We start from the raw sequence: 21691 nt of genomic DNA, 5'->3' as shown, positions 1-21691 counted from the left end.
AAAACCATTCTGGGTTTACATTTCAGCAAGATAATGTTCTGAGTCAAGTGCTGCTCGCGTTGATGCCATTCATAAATTGGCATCTTGTAATAGTGATAGTGGCGTCTCGTTTTCTCAGTGTGTTCACTGGCGCCACTATATTTGCTCGCCTTGTCTGTCCGTGAGTGGCAGCACCAGCGCTTATCGATAGCGCATACTGTAGGATCATATTTGGAGCGGCCTCTAGTATTTCCTGGTCGTCGTGTGTCGAGCTAGTTGAGTTGGGACAGAGCAGCAGTGAGGTCCAGACAGCCGGTACTCCCTCGACCGCTGGCGACACAAATGCACTGTCCGACGGAAGGATGTGGTCGCGAGAGTGCACGACCACAACAAGGACCGGATTCAGCTAGTTTTAGTTGAATGGACCGCGATATTTGAGCAGTGCAACTTTCACCTGTGTGTGTGTGTGTGTCCGCCCGTCGAAGTGACCTCATGGCAATAAGTAGTCAGTCGACGATTTATACTGGGATCTTTCCCGTGTCTGACTTGAGTGGGGTGGGGACGACCGTTGGTTGGTCGTCCGGTCTGTTGTCGCAGCGGACGACGTTCATTTGGTCTTCCGACCGCTTCTGGCTTCTCAGTGATTGTGCAGACTTATAATTCGCCCGTCTTGTTTCACAGTGACTGGTTTTAGTATTGTGGTGCAATTGTTTTCTCGGATCTGCGGTATCTATTGGTTTTGAGGGAACAGTTATTTTAATACTGTCTGCTAACTGGGTTTGATGGGGGTTAGGTCGGCCGGAGTGGCCGAGCGGTTCCAGGCGTTACAATCTGGAACCGCACGACCGCTACGGTCGCAGGTTCGAATCCTGCCTCGGGCATGGATGTGTGTGATGTCCTTAGGTTAGTTAGGTTTAAGTAGTTCTAAGTTCTAGGGGACTGATGACCTCAGAAGTTAAGTCCCATAGTGCTCAGAGCCATTTGAACCATTTGGGGGTTAGGAACAGACATCAATTCAGTTGGGACGCAGCAGCGAGCAGGTCCGTGCTGCCACTGCCCAATCGAGGAGGGGTAGCTGCAAGAGCGACGACTTTGTTGCACATCGAACCCTGGACGTTTAAGTGGAACTGCTAATGCAACCTCGAATATTCTGAGATCTCGCCTTTGGTCGGCAGGTTATTACTCCCAGGACCGCTGAGCCTGGCGTCAACGAATGAAATCTTTCGAGATGGTGAAATATTGCAGCCGTCTTTCTCTTTCTCTATTTGTTATTCACCATTGAATTTAGCACTATTCTTATTAGTGAAGTGCAACCAGTGGTATTTTCTGCCTTGTGGCCGCTAACGCCCCAGTCACCTGCCCTGGAGGTTAGCGTACTTTTCCGGCAGTGTGCCTTTCCTCGTCTTGTTGATGCTGTCCGACACGGCGTGTGGTTCGACAGCCTCTTGTATTGTACTGTGCATATTTGTTTTTGGAGGTCTACCTTGGTTCTAGTGTTTCCTTCGGCCTTGGGTATTTTCTGAAGACGCAGTGCCTGTCTGTCTCTTCGCCATTTCCTAAAAATATTCCATCGTTGTACCGGTGATCGGACATAAGGGGGATTGGTTAGTCGGTCGGTCGGCGCTTAAGCTGCCTCTAGTTTGAGCTGCCATCCTGTTACGTGAGTACAACTCTTGGCTGCCCGTCTCACCTTACCTTGTGTCTGAGTTACCCTCCCCGGTCAACCTTTGGAACACTTGCTGAGAACCGCTTGTCCTGATTCCTTAGATTGTGATGTTTGTTTTACGGACATTTGTAATTTTCTAATTATTGTTGGTGTGGCCTTCAGCCAAGCAATAATTTCACTTCTTTAGTGATAAGGCCTTTAGCCGTGTTACAGTAAGATTTTTAAGAAAACTTGTTTTAAAAGCAAGGGATTTATTTTAAAGGTACTATTTGGAATTGTTTTCCTGACTTCTAATTCAGGCCTTCAGCCGTTTGTTATTTGAAATTGTTTGTGGCCTTCAGCCGGGTAATAATTTCACTTCTTTCTTAATAAGGCCTTTAGCTGTGTTACAGTTTGTTTTAAAACGAAGTATTTATCTTAATATGTGCTATTTGGAATTGTTCTTCTGACTTTCAATTCAGGCCTTCAGCCATTTCTGATTTGAAATTGTTTGTGACTTTCAGCTGAGTTATAATTTCACTTCTTTTATAATAAGGCCTTCAGCCGTGTTACAGTTTGTATTTAAACGAAGTGTTTATCTTAAAATGTGCTGTTTGGAATTGTTCTTCTGACTTCTAATTCAGGCCTTCAGCCGTTTGTTGTTTGAGGTTATTGTTGGTGGCTTTCCGCGCTAAAATTGTGGAACTTTTTTTGTATGATAAGGCCTTCAGCCGTCATACAGTCAATTGTGTGTTTTTAGAGATTGTTTTAAAATTTCAAGTTTTTAAATAAAGTGTAAGTGTTTGTTGTGCAATCGAGAGTAACTGATTACGGCCCCATCCACAATCGTAACCGTATCTTGCCGCATCCTGAGATACCAGCTCTCATGCACTTTGTCACACGACGAGAATTTCTGCTGCTTGTCTTCATGCTTGCCAAACACTGTCTTGGCCAGTGTGGTGGCCAGATCTCTTGCCAACTTATAGCGTGTGGAACATGGTGGGAAGAGCCTTTCAACCAGCTAGGGATTTTGACCATCTAACCGTCCAATTGGACAGATTCTGGCACGACGTCCCTCAGGAAAACATCCAATAAATCTGTCAGTCAATGCCAAGACGAATAACTGGTTGTGTAAGGGGCAGAGGTGGACTAACGCGTTACTAACTTGCTCAGTTTGTGGAACTCTTCCCCTTGAACAAACTATTCATTTGCTCTGAAACAGTAATCATCTGTTTATCAGTAAATGTTCGTAACATTTACTATTTTTCGTCCCGTTCGGATAACTACTTCGTGTGGGTGTTGTTTTTCTTATAGTATACTTTACTTTAGAAATTTTTAAGAATTTCAGTCTTGACACTTCTGCAACCTCGAACCAGAGGGATGCTTACTTGACTACTTTTAACAGGTATGTTTTATGCAAGAATGGAACAAAAAACATATTAAAAACGAGTTCCGTGCACATCAGCATCGTCATCTAGATTGTAGACCATTTCCAAGTGCTAGACAACAGTGACGATACGATTACACCACGTGTGAAAACGAAAATCAGAATCCACTATAAACTGTACTATGATTCAACGAATCAGACAAGATCTACTATGTGTGTCGGTTATTACAATGGGGTACACAATAACTTCCAGTTAGTAGGCAATCATTTTGTATTATTAAGCTTCAAAAGGAAATGAAGCTGATCAAGCGTTCATAAAAAAATATTTTGCAAGCTGGACATTATTTTTTTATACTACTAAAAGTAGTAGGAGGAGGATATGCAACGAATTGACGCATGGTGCAAGGTATGGCAATTGAATCTCAATGTAGACAAGTGTAATGTTGTGCGAACACGTAGGAAGAAAGATCCTTTATCATTTAGCTACAATATAGCAGGTCAGCAACTGGAAGCAGTTAATTCCATAAATTATGTGGAAGTGGGCATTAGAAGTGATTTAAAATGGAGTGACCATATAAAATTAATCGTCGCTACAGCAGATGCCAGACTGAGATTCATTGGAAGAATCCTAAGGAAATGCAGTCCGAAAACAAAAGAAGTAGTTTACAGTACACTTGTTCGCCCACTGCTTGAATACTGCTCGCCGGTGCTCGCCGGTGTGGGATCCGTACCAGATAGGGTTGATAGAAGAGATAGAGAAGATCCAACGGAGAGCAGCGCGCTTCGTTACAGGATCATTTAGTAATCGCGAAAGTGTTACGGAGATGACTGATGAACTCCAGTGGAAGACTCTGCAGGAGAGACGCTCAGTAGCTCGGTACGGGTTTTCGTTGAAGTTTCGAGAACATACCTTCACCGAGGAGTCAAGCAGTATATTGCTCCCTCCTACGTATATCTCGCGAAGAGACCACGAGGATAAAATCAGAGCGATTACAGCCCACACAGAGGTATACCGACAATCTTTCTTTCCACGAACAATACGAGACTGGAATAGAAGGGAGAACCGATGGAGGTACTCAAGGTACCCTCCGCCACACACCGTCATGTGGCTTGCGGAGTATGGATGTAGATGTAGATGTAAAACAGTACTGCTGTCAGCGCATCCCACTGCCGATGTCTTCATTTCGATCCAAAAAACGTCTCAATAAATTCCTCGGAATTCATTTACAGAAAATGGTACACCCAAAGAAATTACAGATGGGAGAAACTTTGAAGGAAACGTAAGAAATGGCCTGAAAAAGAAAGAGGATCCGCGGAGAAAATATGAGAATTGTTGAGGATATTACGGTAGAAGAGGAAAGTTTATGATTACAACATTCAGGGAACCAGTGGCAAAATAAAATATTCAGACCTGGATGTTAATATTACTTTGTCCCGTGCCTGCAGATGTTGTAAGTAGGGGATACTGCAGTTACCTCGCGCGGTATTTCCGGGAAATACGGAGACCAGGGCACACCTGCGAGTAGTAAAGCTGCCAGGAAGTGCAGTAATGGGAGCGAAGGGGGTCTGGGCAGACCGCAGAGCGCCGCGTGCCTTACGGACGTGACCGCACGGGCCCGAGCCAGGGGCTCTGAACCGCCAGTAAGGAGCGGCTCCGTGTCTCCAGCGAGCGTGTGCTCTGTGTGTTGCGAGAACTGCCACACATACACACCAGCGGATATTCACTGCCCCCCTCCGTCAAGGCACTGCTTCAAGACCACTGCTCATGTTGGCCTTTAGAATCTAGAAGACTGCCGCTAAACCGCCAGACTTTCGCAAAACCATCATCACACATTTCCGAAAATAATAAAAGTACACAAGTACCAAAATTATCGTACAACTTGTTTAACAGCTGATCCATCCAAGTGCCGACAAGAATTATACACAAAAGAATGGAAAAGAAAATTGAGGATGTGTTAGACGGTGATCAGTCTGGCTTAGGAAAGATAAAGGCATCAGAGAGGCAATTCTAACGCTGCGGTTGATAATCGACGTCAGATTGAACAAAACTCAAGACACTTTCCTAGGATCTGTCAATCTGGAAAAAGAGTTCGATAGTGAAAACTTTCGCAAGATGTTCGAAATACTGATAAAAATAGAAGTAAGCTATTTGGAGAGAACGGTGATGTACAATATGTACAAGAACCGAGAGGGAACAGTAAACCGAGAAGATCAAGAACGAAGTGCTCGGATTAAAGAGGCTGCAAGACAGGGATCTAGCCTTTCGCCCCAACTGTCGGAAATGTCGGAAATAAAAGAAAGAGACAAGAGTGGAATTAAAATTGAAGGTGATAGGTATCAATGATAAGATTCGATAATGATGTTAGTATCCTCAATGGAAGTAAAGAAGAATTACAGAATGTGGAGAATGGAATGAGCAGTCTAATGAATACAGAATATGTACTGGGAATAAATCGAAGAGAGACGAAAGTAATGAAAACTAGCAGAAATGAGAACAGGGAGAAACTTCTCATAATTGGGGTCACTAAGTAGATGAAGTTCAGGAATTCCGCTACCTGCGCAGAAAAAAACCCATGACGAACGGAGCAAGGAAGACAAAAAACAGACTAGCAATGACAAATAGTGTATTTCTGGTCAAGATAAATCTACTAGCATCAAACAAATGTTTTAATTTAAGGAGAAACTGCTGAGAATGTACGTTTGAAGCAATATTGTATGGTAGTAAACATGGACTGTGGGAAAACCGGAACACAAGAAAATCGAAGCACTTGAGACGTTGTGCTACAGAAGAATTTTTGAAAATTAAGGAGCATGTAAAACAGTGAGGGGGTTCTCCGCAGAATCGGTGAGGAAACGAAAGTATGAAAAACACTGAGAAGAAGAGGAAAGGACTGAATGATAGAACTTCTCTTAAGACGTGAAGTAATAACCTGCAGGGTTGCAAAAGGACCTGTAGAAGGCAGAAACTGTATGGGATGACACAGATTCGAATACATCCGGCAAATAATTGAGTACGTAGATTGCAAGTGCTATTCTGCGATGAAAAGTTGGTACAGCAAAGGAATTCATTGCGGAGCGCATCAAACAAGAAGACGGATGACTTAACAGAAGTCGACCGAACGCAGTATGAGTACATGACTAAATTTGTGTAAACTGTTACAGGACCATTATTTGCCGTCATGTCACACTAATGTGACCACAGCATGTGTCCGCTGTCAACGTGCAATAATCACAGACGGCAGGTGCCACCACTAGCATTATGTCGGTAGCACATTAAGAGTGTGAAGGGTCCATGCCGAGCTCCAAGTTTTTACACGTCTACGGAAACCAGGTGGATATAGTGATCCCTATAATAACACAAACGTTTGGTTGACCTACCTTGTTTCGTGTATTGGGACCTGAAGATGGTGTCAATGACACAAATGAACTGGTATCTAAATTGTATTATTAAATGAAGTTACAGTTGTTGGTATGTACACTATGTGATCAAAAGTATACGGACACGTACCTGAAAATGACTTCCAAGTTCGTCGCGCCCTCCATCGGTAATGCTGGAATTCAATATGGTGTTGCCCCCCCCCCCCCCCTAGCTTCGACGAAAACTTCAACTCTCGCAGGGGGAATGGCAGCCCAATCTTCACGGAGTGCTGCACTGAGGAGAGGTATCGATGTCAGTCGGAGAGGCCTGGCACGAAGTCGGCGTTCCAAAACATCCCAAAGGTATTCTATAGGAGTCAGGTGAGGACTTTGTGGAGGCCAGTCCATTACAGCGATTTTATTGTCGTGTAACCACTCCGCCACAGACCGTGCATTATGAACACTGTCTTGAAAGATGCAATCGCCATCCCCGAATTACTCTTCAACAGTGGGAAGCAAGAACGTACTTAAAACATCGATGTAGGCCTGTGCTGTGATAGTGCCACGCGTAACAACAAGGGGTGCAAGCCCTTTCCATGAAAAACACGACTACACATAACATCACCACTTCCGAATTTTACTCTTGGGACCACACACGCTGGCAGATGACGTTCACCGGGCATTCGCCATACCCACACACTGCCATCAGATCGCCACATACTGTATCGTTATTCGTCACTCCACGCAACGTTTTTCCACCGTTCAATCGTCCGATGTTTGCGCTCCTTATACCAAGCAAGGCGTCGTTCGGCATTTACGAGCGTGATGTGTCGCTTATGAGCAGCAGCTCGACCATGGAATCAAAGTTTTCGCACCTCTCGCCTAAGTGTCAGAGTACTTGCAGTGGATCCAGATGGATTTTAAAATTCCTCTATGATGGTCTGGATACATGACTGCCTATTACACGTTACGACCCTCTTCAACTGTAGGCGGTCTCTGTCACTCAACGGACGAAGTCGACCTGTTCGCTTTCGTTCTGTACGTGTCCCTTCACGTTTCCACTTAACTATCACCTATCACATCGCAAACAGTGGACCTAGGGATGTTTAGGAGTGTGGAAATCTCGCGTACAGACGTATGACCACGTTCGAAGTCCGTGAGTTCCGCAGAGCGCCCCATTCTACTCTCTTACGTTGTCTAATGACTACTGAGGTCGCTGACCTGGCCGTAGGTGGCAGCACAATGCACCTAATACGAAAAACGTATGTTTTTGGGTGTGTGCGGATACTTTTGATCGCAGTGCGTACATACTACAGAAGTTACTCGTTAATACAATTGAATTTTCATCCCAGTTTCCGTTTTAAATTGAATATAGTTAAGGTATAGTGTCTAATGTAAGTCTGCGCAAGCATAATATCCCTAATCTAGATGTTGCAAGACTCTTCATCACATAGATTTAAAGATACGGGTTCGTAATTTCATTTAAATGGAAGAGGAGATTTTTTTCGAAACTTCTCACCGTGTTGAAAATGATACTCACCGGCAAGATACAAACATTTTTCTCTTTCCGTCTGAACAGGCTTCGGAAGGTCCAACAGCGCCGACCGACGCCCTGTCATCCTCAACTGTTAGGCATCACTAGATGCAGATACAGTGGAGCATGTGGTCAGTAAATCCCTCTCCCGTGACCGGAGCCGTTACTTCTCAGTCAAGTAGCTCCTCAGCTGGCCTCACTAGGTCTAGGAGCATCTAACTTGCCAACAGCGCTCGGCAGACCAGGACAGTCAACCATCAAAATGCTAAATAAGCCCGACAGCGCTTAATTTTGGTGATATGACGGCAACCGGTGTTACCACTGCGGCAAGGCCTTTGGCCATACAAACATTAGCCAATCCATAAACCCAGAAATAGCCGAATGTAGTTTACAGGAAATCTGACAACAGCAAAAACTTCCAGGGTGTAAATTGTGTTTGCTTTCAGACATAAACTGGTAGTCATGTTAAGATTTCTGGCCCCTGGGGAAACATTCCAGCTTTGTAACAAGAACTGCAGCAGATTCGTTATCCATAATAAATAACAACGCCTTAAGAGATAATACTTCTACTAAATGAAGAAGAAATGTCAATAATCTTTTAGAAAAGAGAAGGTGAAAAAAATTTTTGAAGGGAGGTGGATTCGAACCTGCTACCGTTATCTTCATAGTTAACAAAACGCTGTTAATTGCTCTGCATTTCCCCCTCGAGTGTTGAACCTTATAATGCTATTTTTAATACGCAAAGTGTACGAAAAAGCCGCGCATTTGATGTTACTTATATCAGAGACTTTAGACATCAACAACATATTCTCTTTCACTATTTACAAAAGTCTGCCAATGGTGGGGTAGCTTTTCGATTCCGTGACTGTAGAAATCACGTGGTTTTGAGGTGAAGAGCTCGTCGAACCATCTTTGGAGAGCATTTCCATCCGGAAAGTATACTACTGGCCTGTAAATTGCTACACCAAGAAGAAATGCAGATGATAAACGGATATTTATTGGACAATTATATTATACTAGAACTGACATGTGATTACATTTTCACGCAATTTAGCTGCATTGATCCTGAAAAATCAGTACCCAGAACAACCGCCTCTAGCCGTAATACCGGCCTTGATACGTCTGGGCATTGAGTCAAACAGAGCATGGAGAGCATGGATGGCATGTACAGGTACAGCTGGCCATGCAGCTTCAACTTGATACCACAGTTCATCAAGAGTAGTGACTGGCTTATTGCGACGAGCCAGTTGCTCGTCCACCATTGGCCAGACGTTTTCAATTGGTGAGAGATCTGGAGAATGTGCTGGCCAGGGCAGCAGTCGAACATTTTCTGTATCCTGAAATGCCCGTACAGGACCTGCAACATGCGGTCGTGCATTATCCTGCTGAAATGTAGGGTTTCACAGGTATCGAATGAAGGGTAGACCCACATGTCGTAAGACCACTGAAATGTAACTTCCACTGTTCAAAGTGCCGTCAACGCGAACAGGAGATAACCGAGACGTGTAATCAATGGCACCCCATACCATCACGCTGGGTGATACGCCAGTATGGCGATGACGAATACACGCTTCCAATGTGCGTTCACTGCGATTTCAAAAAACACGGATGCGACCATCATGATGCTGTAAACAGAACCTGGATTCATCCGAAAAAATGACATTTTGCCATTCGTGCACCCAGGTTCGTCGTTGAGTACACCATCGCAGGCGCTCCTGTCTGTGATGCAGCGTCAAGGGTAACCGCAGCCATGGTCTCCGAGGTGATAGTCCATGCTGCTGCAAACGTCGACGAACTGTTCGTGCAGATGGTTGTTGTCTTGCAAACGTCCCCATCTGTTGACTCAGGGATCGAGACGTGGCTGCACGATCCGTTACAGCATGCGGATAATATGCCTGTCATCTTGACTGCTAGTGAAACGAGGCCGTCAAGATCAAGCACGGGGTTCCGTGTTACCCTGCTGAATCCACCGATTCCATATTCTACTAACAGTCATTGTATCTCGACCAACTCGAGCAGCAATGTCGCAATACGACAAACCGCAATCGCGATAGGTTACTATCCGACCTTCATCAAAGTCGGAAACGTGTTGGGACGCATTTCTCCTCCTTACACGAGCCATCACAACAACGTTTCACCAGGCAACGCCGGACAACTGTTGTTTGTGTATGAGAAATCGGTTGGAAACTTTCCTCATGTCAGCACGTTGTAGGTGTCGCCACCGGCGCTAACGTTGTGTGAATGCTCTGAAAAGCTAATCATTTGCATATCACAGCATCTTCTTTTTGTCGGTCTTCTTCCTGTCGCGTCTGTAGGATGTCATCTTCGTGGTGTAGCAATTTTAATGGCCAGTTGTATAAGTTCCTTAAAACTTGCTGGATAGAGAGCGGGTAAGGTGAAAATCTGAGGGCGGAAGATCAGGTGATAAGATGGATGCGGGAATGACTTCCCAACTCAACTCCAGTACAGCATTTTTTCTCAGTCTAGCAGAATGCGCCCGGAGAGCGTTATCGTGGAGTAGCGTCACTTCACGCGGTTCTCCTGGTCGTTGTTCTTTATTTTCGTTTGCAAGACGTCTCAGTTGTTGATAATAAATGTCAGCATTGATGGATACATCTCCAGGTAGCAATTCGTAATACACCACAGCTTCGCTGCTCAACCAGATGTATAACATTATGTCTTTTGGATGCGTGCAAGTCTTTGTATGGGGAGTTACTGCCTTGTTTGGGCTCGACCATTCCCTTCTCTTCCTTATGTTAGCGAAGTACACCATTTCTCGTCACCAGTAGCGACATAGGCTAGGAATGGTCGGCGGTTACCAACGAATTGAAGACGAGAAAGCAGAGATGGACATATGGCTGTCCACTAATTTTTGTGATTTTGGCCTCGAGTATGCGGTACCAGTACATCCGATTTTGAACCTTCCCCACTGCATCCAAATGTAATGCAACGGTGGAAAGATCACAGCTCATTGCATTTCATAGTTCTCAAGTACACTGTAGTGGATCATTGTGAATTAATACTTTCAAACAATTTTCATCGAGACTGGAAGGTCTTCCCGAGTGTAGAGTTCCTCCTTAAAACGAGAAAATCATTATCTTCCCATAGTTTGCCATACACGGTGCAAATGTTTATGGCTGCCTGCGCTGCTTTCACCCCTCAATCGAACTCGAAGAATGCTCCGTTTTCTGCGCTTGGCACTCCATTTTCTAGCATCCACAGCTCCACTCACAATCTCGAAATGACAAAATGACAATATGTAAACTCAAATAGCAACAGTGAACCACAAACAAAAAATGAAAATCGAGAAATAAATACACTCCTGGAAATTGAAATAAGAACACCATGAATTCATTGTCCCAGGAAGGGGAAACTTTATTGACACATTCCTGGGGTCAGATACATCACATGATCACACTGACAGAACCACAGGCACATAGACACAGGCAACAGAGCATGCACAATGTCGGCACTAGTACAGTGTATATCCACCTTTCGCAGCAATGCAGGCTGCTATTCTCCCATGGAGACGATCGTAGAGATGCTGGATGTAGTCCTGTGGAACGGCTTGCCAAGCCATTTCCATCTGGCGCCTCAGTTGGACCAGCGTTCGTGCTGGACGTGCAGACCGCGTGAGACGACGCTTCATCCAGTCCCAAACATGCTCAATGGGGGACAGATCCGGAGATCTTGCTGGCCAGGGTAGTTGACTTATACCTTCTAGAGCACGTTGGGTGGCACGGGATACATGCGGACATGCATTGTCCTGTTGGAACAGCAAGTTCCCTTGCCGGTCTAGGAATGGTAGAACGATGGGTTCGATGACGGTTTGGATGTACCGTGCACTATTCAGTGTCCCCTCGACGATCACCAGTGGTGTACGGCCAGTGTAGGAGATCGCTCCCCACACCATGATGCCGGGTGTTGGCCCTGTGTGCCTCGGTCGTATGCAGTCCTGATTGTGGCGCTCACCTGCACGGCGCCAAACACGCATACGACCGTCATTGGCACCAAGGCAGAAGCGACTCTCATCGCTGAAGACGACACGTCTCCATTCGTCCCTCCATTCACGCCTGTCGCGACACCACTGGAGGCGGGCTGCACGATGTTGGGGCGTGAGCGGAAGACGGCCTAACGGTGTGCGGGACCGTAGCCCAGCTTCATGGAGACGGTTGCGAATGGTCCTCGCCGATACCCCAGGAGCAACAGTGTCCCTAATTTGCTGGGAAGTGGCGGTGCGGTCCCCTACGGCACTACGTAGGATCCTACGGTCTTGGCGTGCATCCGTGCGTCACTGCGGTCCGGTCCCAGGTCGCCGGGCACGTGGACCTTCCGCCGACCACTGGCGACAACATCGATGTACTGTGGAGACCTCACGCCCCACGTGTTGAGCAATTCGGCGGTACGTCCATCCGGCCTCCCGCACGCCCACTATACGCCCTCGCTCAAAGTCCGTCAACTGCACATACGGTTCACGTCCACGCTGTCGCGGCATGCTACCAGTGTTAAAGACTGCGATGGAGCTCCGTATGCCACGGCAAACTGGCTGACACTGACGGCGGCGGTGCACAAATGCTGCGCAGCTAGCGCCATTCGACGGCCAACACCGCGGTTCCTGGTGTGTCCGCTGTGCCGTGCGTGTGATCATTGCTTGTACAGCCCTCTCGCAGTGTCCGGAGCAAGTATGGTGGGTCTGACACACCGGTTTCAATGTGTTCTTTTTTCCATTTCCAGGAGTGTATATACCAACATACGAAACGAACCCACTACGACTTTATCATATAGTTCAAATGGCTCTGAGCACTATGGGACTTAACGTCTGTGGTCATCAGTCCCCTAGACCTAGAACTACTTAAACCTAACTAACCTAAGGACATCACACACGCCGGCCGGAGTGGCCTCGCAGTTCTAGCCGCTGCAGCCTGGAGCCGAGCACCCGCTACGGTCGCAGGTTCGAATCCTGCTCGGGCATGAATGTGTGTGCTGTCCTTAGGTTAGTTAGGTTTAATTAGTTGTAAGTTCTAGGCGATCGATGACCTCAGAAGTTAAGTCGCATAGTGCTCAGAGCCATTTCAACCATTTCAACATCACACACACCCATGCCCGAGGCAGGATTCGAACTTACGCAGCATCGCGGTTCCCGACTGAAGCGCCTAGAACAGCTCGGCCACAGCGGCCGGCTACGACTTCATCCGCCAACCTAATATATCGTTATTGTGCCAAAGCATCGGAACGGTATACTTTCGTTCATACGAGTTGTAACACCGAAAACAGCAACTACAAGCAGCCGTTACCTAGCGACATGTAGTTTCCTGTCATTTTATTACAACGAATCGTAGCTAAAAGAAACGTTTTCGAGAGATCCTCAATTTGCTGATGCTTTGCGTCACCTTTTATTCATTCTACGTACTCTACGAGAAAGAAAATCAACTAAATAAATGTTTGACGTCATACAACGTGGCGGCTCGCAAGTTCTGCTTGTGACTTAAAACGATGTTGCATTTCATTTTCGACGTTCCTCTCCATGAAGCAAAACTCTGATATAATAGAAAGAAGGAGCAATAATCTTTTTTAAATCAAAGTTAGCCCCTACGCCAGCCATAAACATAGTCATACAACAGACCAATAATAAAAACCAAAGCTCTGTAGTGTAGTGAGACGTGGAATTACACACTGTGACGTCACCAGCTCCTCTCCATGTGTGTTTTCACGTTCGTGAGATGACGGCTTAAGAGAAAAAATCATTTCATGGCCGCTAATCATGTAAAGCCCAAAATAATCAAGAGAAAAAAAATTAAAAACGCTGGATGAAAAGTAAAAACGAGAAGTTAAAGTGTGTCTAAACGTCCATTCGGTAGAGAGAACAATACGTAAGATGATGAAGATGAAAAATTTGAGTACACCTATTAATTCTGAAACAACTTCAGAGACTTTTAAGAACTAAGGGTCTCCAGATATCGACAGAACAGCATTATCGAAATGCAGTTTCGGAACTTTCACTTATGTAGTTCTTATTGAATTACGAGGCGAATGTTAATTCCGAGGATGTAGGAACATATTTTACTCACAAATTAATAAATGTAACGGTCGTAAACGACCATAACTGTCTGTAATTGTTCAAATGGCGCTGAGCACTATGGGACTTAACTGCTACGGTCATCAGTCCCCTAGAACTTAGAACTACTTAAACCTAACTAACCTAAGGACAGCACACAACACCCAGCCATCACGAGGCAGAGAAAATCCCTGACCCCGCCGGGAATCGAACCCGGGAACCCGGGCGTGGGAAGCGAGAACGCTACCGCACGACCACGAGATGCGGGCTGTCTGTAATTGTGTAAATTTCCTTTTGTTTAGTATGGGTGATGGAAAATAAAGCTAAGGTAACTATCTGACTGATTAAAGTGTAACTAACAAGAAAACCAAGTCTCCAAGAAAACTATAAAGTCACCACTGGAAAGTTGGTAGAACTCTAGTCTTAGTTCATGTGTACTACGTGTAGCAACAAGACGTTGAATGCAAATTTCTGATTTTCGCAACGACTGATCGTCTCTGTTTACTGGCGGTAGTCGTAATGTCTGGAATCATTCCACTCTGAGAAGTTAGCGACATGGAGTGATCACTCCATGTTTGACGTCTGTTTAAGACAGTGTTATTACTCAGGGAACATACACGTTGAAAGCACCGATGATGGCTGTTAAATCAGTTGAAACCGATATGCAAAATTAAATAAAGGAAACATGATCTTGCGACTGGTTTCTGCTTATTTGGTAATTTTACGCACATTATCCTCACCTAGTCACATTTATAACTCCTTAAGCCATGTCACCTCCACCAGACTGTATTTCTTGGAAAAATACTAATCAGAGACCTCTCTCCGCGAAGGATGAGCGGGGGCATATTGTCATTCTTGTCCAGTGGTGATGACAGTTACACAATGCGATGTATACGGTATGCTTGTCTGCGTTTAGGCAAATCAATACACATACACTCCATGGAAGTTATCATATGTTCGTTTATTAATGGTCAGTTTGTTGAAAGATTAATGTACTCGAAAGTAAAACCACTTTGTAAAAAGGGGCAATGTTGACAATCTGAGACCTACTTCTATGCTATTAGTCTTTGCAAAGGGTAATTCATTATCCCAGTTGACATTATTTGCTGTAAAACATGCAGTTAAGTTGCAGAAGAGACTTAACAACTGAAAATGCTACATTCTCGTTTCTCCATGAGGCACTTGACTGATTGAACCAGAAACTGCGAACACTAGGCGTCTTCTTTGATTTAACTTTGGCGTTTAGGACAAGAGGAGCGACTCAGTAATGGTTCCTCTCATACTTTCATAAGAGACATGTTAAGACCATTCTCCACGGTAATGTGAACGGCTATGAGGTGAGTATGACTGGGGCAAAGTTATGTGGGGGTCACGTTTGGGGGATCAGTGCTGGGGCCACTACGTTACATCTGCCTTCACCGCATCATCACAGTAAAGCGAAGACCTAGAAGTTTTTTTTTTATTTTTTTTATTTTTTTTATTTATTTAAACAGATGCAAGTCGAATGGGTGCAAATCGGAATTGCACGGAGAATGATCGATGACAGTCAACCCAAAGCGTCGGAGTGTCGCAGATGTCACAGCTCTCGTGTGTGGTCTGCTATTGTCATGCTGCAAGAGAAGGGGCTCCATGTGTTGACTAAATCTTCTGTGGATGGAAACAGGACTGTAACACGCTGTTCCTCACGCACCAACATAGTTACAGTACACACCACCATGCTACATGCTACAATTCTGAGCCCTATAGCGGTAGAAGTGAAACGAGAAAGACGACCGAGTAATATGCATCAGGGATGGATACAATGTCTGTGTTTATATAGTGTCTGTACCTCCACATTACAATGTCCTTGCTCTTTAGTAGAGCTGTTGCATCTTCTAAGTGCTCTGCCTTCCCACATTTTCTATGTGATCGCGCCAACTTAAGTTGCTCGTATTTGTGATTCCTAGGATTTAATTGAATTGACAGACTGTACATTTTTGTAACTTTATCGTGTAATCGGAACTTAACGGATTTCCTTTAGTAGTCTACCAATGTGGATGACCTCATAATATTCGCTATTTAGGGTCAATTGCCACTTTTCACGATAGACAGACATCTTGTCCAAATCATTTTGCCATTACTGTTAATCTTCTGGTAACGTCACCAGGCAAACAGTCATTGGCAAACAGTCTAAGATGGCTGCTCATATTGTCTCCTAAATAATTTACATATATTAGAAGCAGCAGAGAGCCTATTAAACTTCCCTTGGGAACGAAACTTCCTGGCAGATTAAAACTGTGTGCCCGATCGAGACTCGAACTCGGGACCTTTGCCTTTCGCGGGCAAATGCTCTACCATCTGAGCTACCGAAGCACGACGCACGCCCGGTACTCACAGCTTTACTTCTGCCAGTATTTCGTCTCCTACCTTCCGAACTTTACAGAAGCTCTCCTGCGAACCTTGCAGAAGTAGCACTCCTGAAAGAAAGGATACTGCGGAGACATGGCTTAGCCACAGCCTGGGGGATGTTTCCAGAATGAGATTTTCACTCTGCAGCGGAGTGTGCACTGATATGAAACTTCCTGGCAGATTAAAACTGTGTGCCGGCCGAGACTCGAACTCGGGGCCTTTGCCTTTCGCGGGCAAGTGCTCTACCATCTGAGCTACCGAAGCACGACTCATGCCAGGTACTCACAGCTTTACTTCTGCCACTATCTCGTCTCCTACCTTCCAAACTTCACAGAAGCTCTCCTGCGAACCTTGCAGAACTAGCACTCCTGAAAGAAAGGATACTGCCAGGAAGTTTCATATCATCGCACACTCCGCTGCAGAGTGAAAATCTCATTCTGGAAATATCCCCCAGGCTGTGGCTAAGCCATGTCTCCGCAGTATCCTTTCTTTCAGGAGTGCTAGTTCTGCAAGTTTCGCAGGAGAGCTTCTGTAAAGTTTGGAAGGTAGGAGACGAGATACTGGCAGAAGTAAAGCTGTGAGTACCGGGCATGAGTCGTGCTTCGGTAGCTCAGATGGTAGAGCACTTGCCCGCGAAAGGCAAAGGTCCCGAGTTCGAGTCTCGGGCGGGCACACAGAATTATTCTGTCAGGAAGTTTCATATCAGCGCACAGTCCGCTGCAGAGTGAAAATCTCATTCTTCCTTTGGGAACGCCTGATATCACTTCTGTTTTACTCAGCGATTTACCATAAATTACTTAGTACTGTGACTTTTCTGACAGGAAATCACTAATCCAATGGCACAGTTGAGATGATACTCAACAGGCAGTCATGCATTAGAAGTCGCTTTTGAGGAATGGTTTCAAAAGCCTCTTAAATCTAGAAATATGGAATCGGTTTGTGATCCCCGATCAATAGCGCACATTATTTTATGAGAATAAAGATCGTGTTGTAATCCTTGAAAATTGGTGACCCGAACAATACATAAAAGAACAGGAAGGATAACTCAAGACTTGCTTCTCAATGATCAGTTTGGCTTTAGGAAGTGGGAAGGTCTCCAAAAAGTATTGTCATCTTGTGCTTGGTTAGAATGAAGGTACCTCTCCTGGCAATTTTGGATTTGTAATAAATGTTTGAAAATATATGATACAATAAGATGTTTACAATTCAGAAGCAAGTGGGTCACTTACGGCAATTACAAAAGCCAAGGGGACAAGTAAAAATGAAAGAAAAAGCCAAAAAGATAGATAATGCTAGTGACCACAAGGTCATTGTAGCCAGCGTGAATACCGTAACATCCAAATCCACCAAAAATAAACGTAAAATATATAAATCATAAAAAATACGCATTTCTAGAGGACTATCTCCATGCCTTCCGAACTAACTCCATACACATAAACCAGACGTGGCTTACATTCAAAGAAATATATCGACAACAGACAACATTGGGAAGATATATACGAACTAAATTAATAAGAGCTGGAACTGCCCCCCCACTCCCCCCATGGACACAAAATAGATTATAACACTATTGCATTAGCAACAACAAGAGTATGCCAAATTTAAAAGCGCGCAAATTTCCCAAGATTGGGGAAGTTTTTCAGAAGCTTGAAACTTAGCGCGAATTTTAATGCAATATGATTTTCATACATGCCACAACGAGACTCTGTCTCGAAAGACGGCAGAAAACACAAAGAGATTCGGGTCGTATACAAAGCCCACCAGCGACAAGAGAGAGTCAGTACCTTCTCTACAGGATAATGATGATTATGTTACCGATGACAGTGGAACTAAAGCAGAGTTACAAAATACAGTTTTCCGAAATTTCTTCACGAAAGAAGATGAGGTAAATCCTCCTGAATTTGAATCAAGAACTGCTGCCAACCTCAATAACTTAGAAGTAGATAGGCTCGGTGTAGCAGAGCGCCTTGTATCACTTAATGAAAGCAAGTCGTACAATCCAGACTGTGTACAAATTAGAACTTTCAGAGCATACTGACATAATAACTACATACCTAACAATAATATACAAATACTCGCTGGACGAAATATTCCTACCTAAAGACAAAGGAAGAAGCAGTAATCCACTGAATTACTGACCGATATCACTGACGCCTATGTGCAATAGGATTTTGGAACATATACTGTGATATTAATAAAATTTCCAACGTTGTTCCAGATCGAGATCTTAGGAATGTATCGTAAAAATTTCAGCCATTTGCTGTGCGTAGTTGCCTTGGAAACGACGGCTCTTTTTTGGTACCCAGAAGCTATGCTTTATAGATTTTTTCAGGAACTGCGCGTGAGCTAAATAGTGCCCCCATAAGCTTCATAAGACGCGCTATGGACACGTATAATGCAAAAAAAAACACACCGATTTAATCCATTTGCCTAAGTTGGAAAAGGTGTGTAATACTGAATATTTGCCTCTACATTGTAGGGTAATTACAGCAAGACCATCCATTTGTTTATTAAACAAGTTGTCTCTAGTCTAATGGCTAACCAAACACTTGACCCTACCTTTCTATCACCAATAGAACCCGAGGTACGAGCCCTTAAAAATTCCATTGTTATGCGCTACGTCTCGGAAAATATTGGGAAGCGTATGTCTACCGCTATTCCGAACCTTAGATCAAGGTTATGTACAATCAGTAATAAGAGGACATTGTGTGCAATGTGACCATCTTGCACTGAGTCGAGAAGCTATTTTCATTAGTGTTTGCATGGCAAGCTACGCACAAGGTAAGCCTCACATAAAACGGTTTAACTTAAGAAGAAAAGAACGGCGTCTCTTGAGAATTGCAAACGCAGCATAAGCGACGTTGTCTTCTATTGTGCGTAGGCAGTTTTATCTGCAATTCAGCTGTTGCCATTAGTCGTAACTCCGCTTGTTCACACATAGCGTCTGGGACGTAACGTAGAGACAAGTAACTGCCCGTTCAACGTCTCCGCGTTGACACATCGCTAGGTGTAGTAAGACACCTTGGTGAAGGGACTTTCATGTGGTTACGACCTATTGTTTGCTTGTTTTCCCTTCTTATTAACAGTTAATAACCCGCGTATGTTGTGCATTTTTAAAATATCTTGCGTATTCGATTTGTGGGCACGTTGGAAATCTAAGAAAGATGCGCTGCTGTTCTTACGAAGTAAGGCTGTGGAAGGAGGTATTCTGCTGGGTACCAGGTCACAGGGCAATTCAGGGAAATGAAATACCAAAGAGACGTGTCTTCTATGTGCCGTCATCCTAAATGCTCTAAGCTCGAGGTTGAGGTAAAGGGTCGTACATAAATGGTGAACAATAACTTGCCGTTGACGAAACCAACTACTAAGCACTGTTGTGTCTACTTCCACCCACGAAATAGATTTCACTCTAGCTCGTGAGAGGACTGTGCGCTGGTGTGTGGTTTCTCCTGGATAGTGCTGCAGACCACTACTTGTTGCATGTGACCTTCCTGTATATTGTGTTTACACTATCACTTTTTCTTGAGAAGTGACGGAATAAACATAACATACAATGAAGATCATATGCAACAAGCAGCAGTATGCAGCATTGTTTTTTATTCTCTTTTCTTTCAAAAGACTAAACATAACCTGCATTGCACTTGGTCTGCTGCTGTGAAGAGGCGTCTGTGCCTTACCAATAACACCAGCAATGTCTCAACACAAATCTCTCACTGAAGATGATAGTGAACCATCGAATCGCCTAGTAGGGAAAAAAGTGACTTGCGAAGTAAACTATTGTATTTGTATATAACAATAGTCACAGCCCTTGTGATGCCCTCCCTTATGAACGAAATATTCATTCCCTGGCACTGCCTCTCCCGCAACGCGTCACAGCAGTTGCATCATATGTGAAACATCCTGTACTTTAATAACTGTTCTGGCCATAACCTGTTGACATACTAACGTCAACTTCTCTTGCGATAGGTCCGAAAACTGTGTCACTCTTATGACGTAATTTCCCTGGAACAGTAACATCTACTTCGTCAGACATGATGAAAGTAACACAGAGACACTGCTCTGATTGCTCTACCTACGTCGAGGTAATCCCTATCGAAACCTAGATGGGGACAGCGAAAGACCTTCGTGATAACGTCTTGAAATGCACTACGGTATGACAAATATGCACAAGAAATCGATACAAAACAATAAAATAAATGGTTGGTAACACTGTACAACAATGAAAATGTAAATCGAATGATAACAGACAATTCCTATCAATTCTAATGTGCTGATCGCGAATACCACAAAGACATCTTGCTACCAATTTTAGTGACCTTTTTGTCTCTCTCCTCTTCAACTTCAGTGACTTTATTAATGCATGTAATAATTTTTGCACATTTGTTTCCAGATTAACTACCAGTTGTTCAAGTTGATTGCTACTGAAGTGAACAGAAATGCCACGACTTTGTGTTAACAGTGCTGACACATTTTGCTATTTGTGGATAAGTGACATTTGCTTCAGAAAAACAGCAAATGACGCCATTGATCAAAAAAGCTTACAGTTGTTATTTTGGGTGCAAAATAGGTTATCAGGATAAACCCTGGGCTCCACACGATCTCCAACACTTGTGCCAGTGACCTTAGGAACTGGATGCATAGGAAAAGACCTTCAATGCCCTTTGCAGTGCAGTGCATCTTTGAACGTCCGCAGATTCTAGAGCTTTTTGGAGACCATATTTTTGATGGAATCATACAAGGCGATGAGAAGCATGCAGGGGAATGGGAATGTTTTAAGACAGCCTGTTTACAGTTCTTAGGGAACAAACGAGCAATAAATTACAAGGAGATTGTAGATTATGTGTTGTCATCCTATGAAAAACTTGGTTGCAACATGTCAATGAAAATGCATTTGTTACATAGTCATCTTGATTTCTTCCCCAGAGATTGAGGTGCAGTAACTGATGAACATGGGGAGCGATTTCATCAAGATGTTGCCACATTTGAGAAGAGGTATGCCGGAAAGTGGAGCCCTACTATTTTAGCAGATTACTGCTGGACTGTCATATGGGATGTTCCCGAGTATGTGTATAAATGTCGAGCCTAGCAAAAACTGTCATCTTCTGAATTTATCCCTTAACAAGATATGTAATTGTATATACTGTACATATGGATATTTAACATTTGTAATCCTTTGTATACATTTGTGACCAGTTAATTTATATATTATTTATATATTTTCTTTTGTGCTTCACATAGTTCTGGTACAAAGTACACTTACAAAGTATTTTCATTCATGTAACATTATCTTCATTTTTTCTCAATATTTTACTTTCGTACTTCCAGAATGGCAATGAAATTTATCAA

At 44.0% G+C, this 21691-nt stretch overlaps 1 non-coding gene across 1 annotated transcript; it reads right to left on the bottom strand.

Annotated features, from left to right (window-relative positions):
* Positions 1-16535: 16535 nt before the first annotated feature.
* On the bottom strand, positions 16536-16611 carry Trnas-cga (transfer RNA serine (anticodon CGA)). Its single transcript has one exon. It is a non-coding gene; the product is annotated as a tRNA-Ser (tRNA).
* Positions 16612-21691: the final 5080 nt, after the last annotated feature.

Source organism: Schistocerca cancellata, chromosome 7 (assembly GCF_023864275.1).
Source record: "Schistocerca cancellata isolate TAMUIC-IGC-003103 chromosome 7, iqSchCanc2.1, whole genome shotgun sequence".
NCBI classification, from domain to species: Eukaryota; Metazoa; Arthropoda; class Insecta; order Orthoptera; family Acrididae; genus Schistocerca; species Schistocerca cancellata.
The sequence above is the reverse complement of the archived record's forward strand: the minus strand, read 5'-3'. Positions and strand labels throughout refer to the sequence as shown.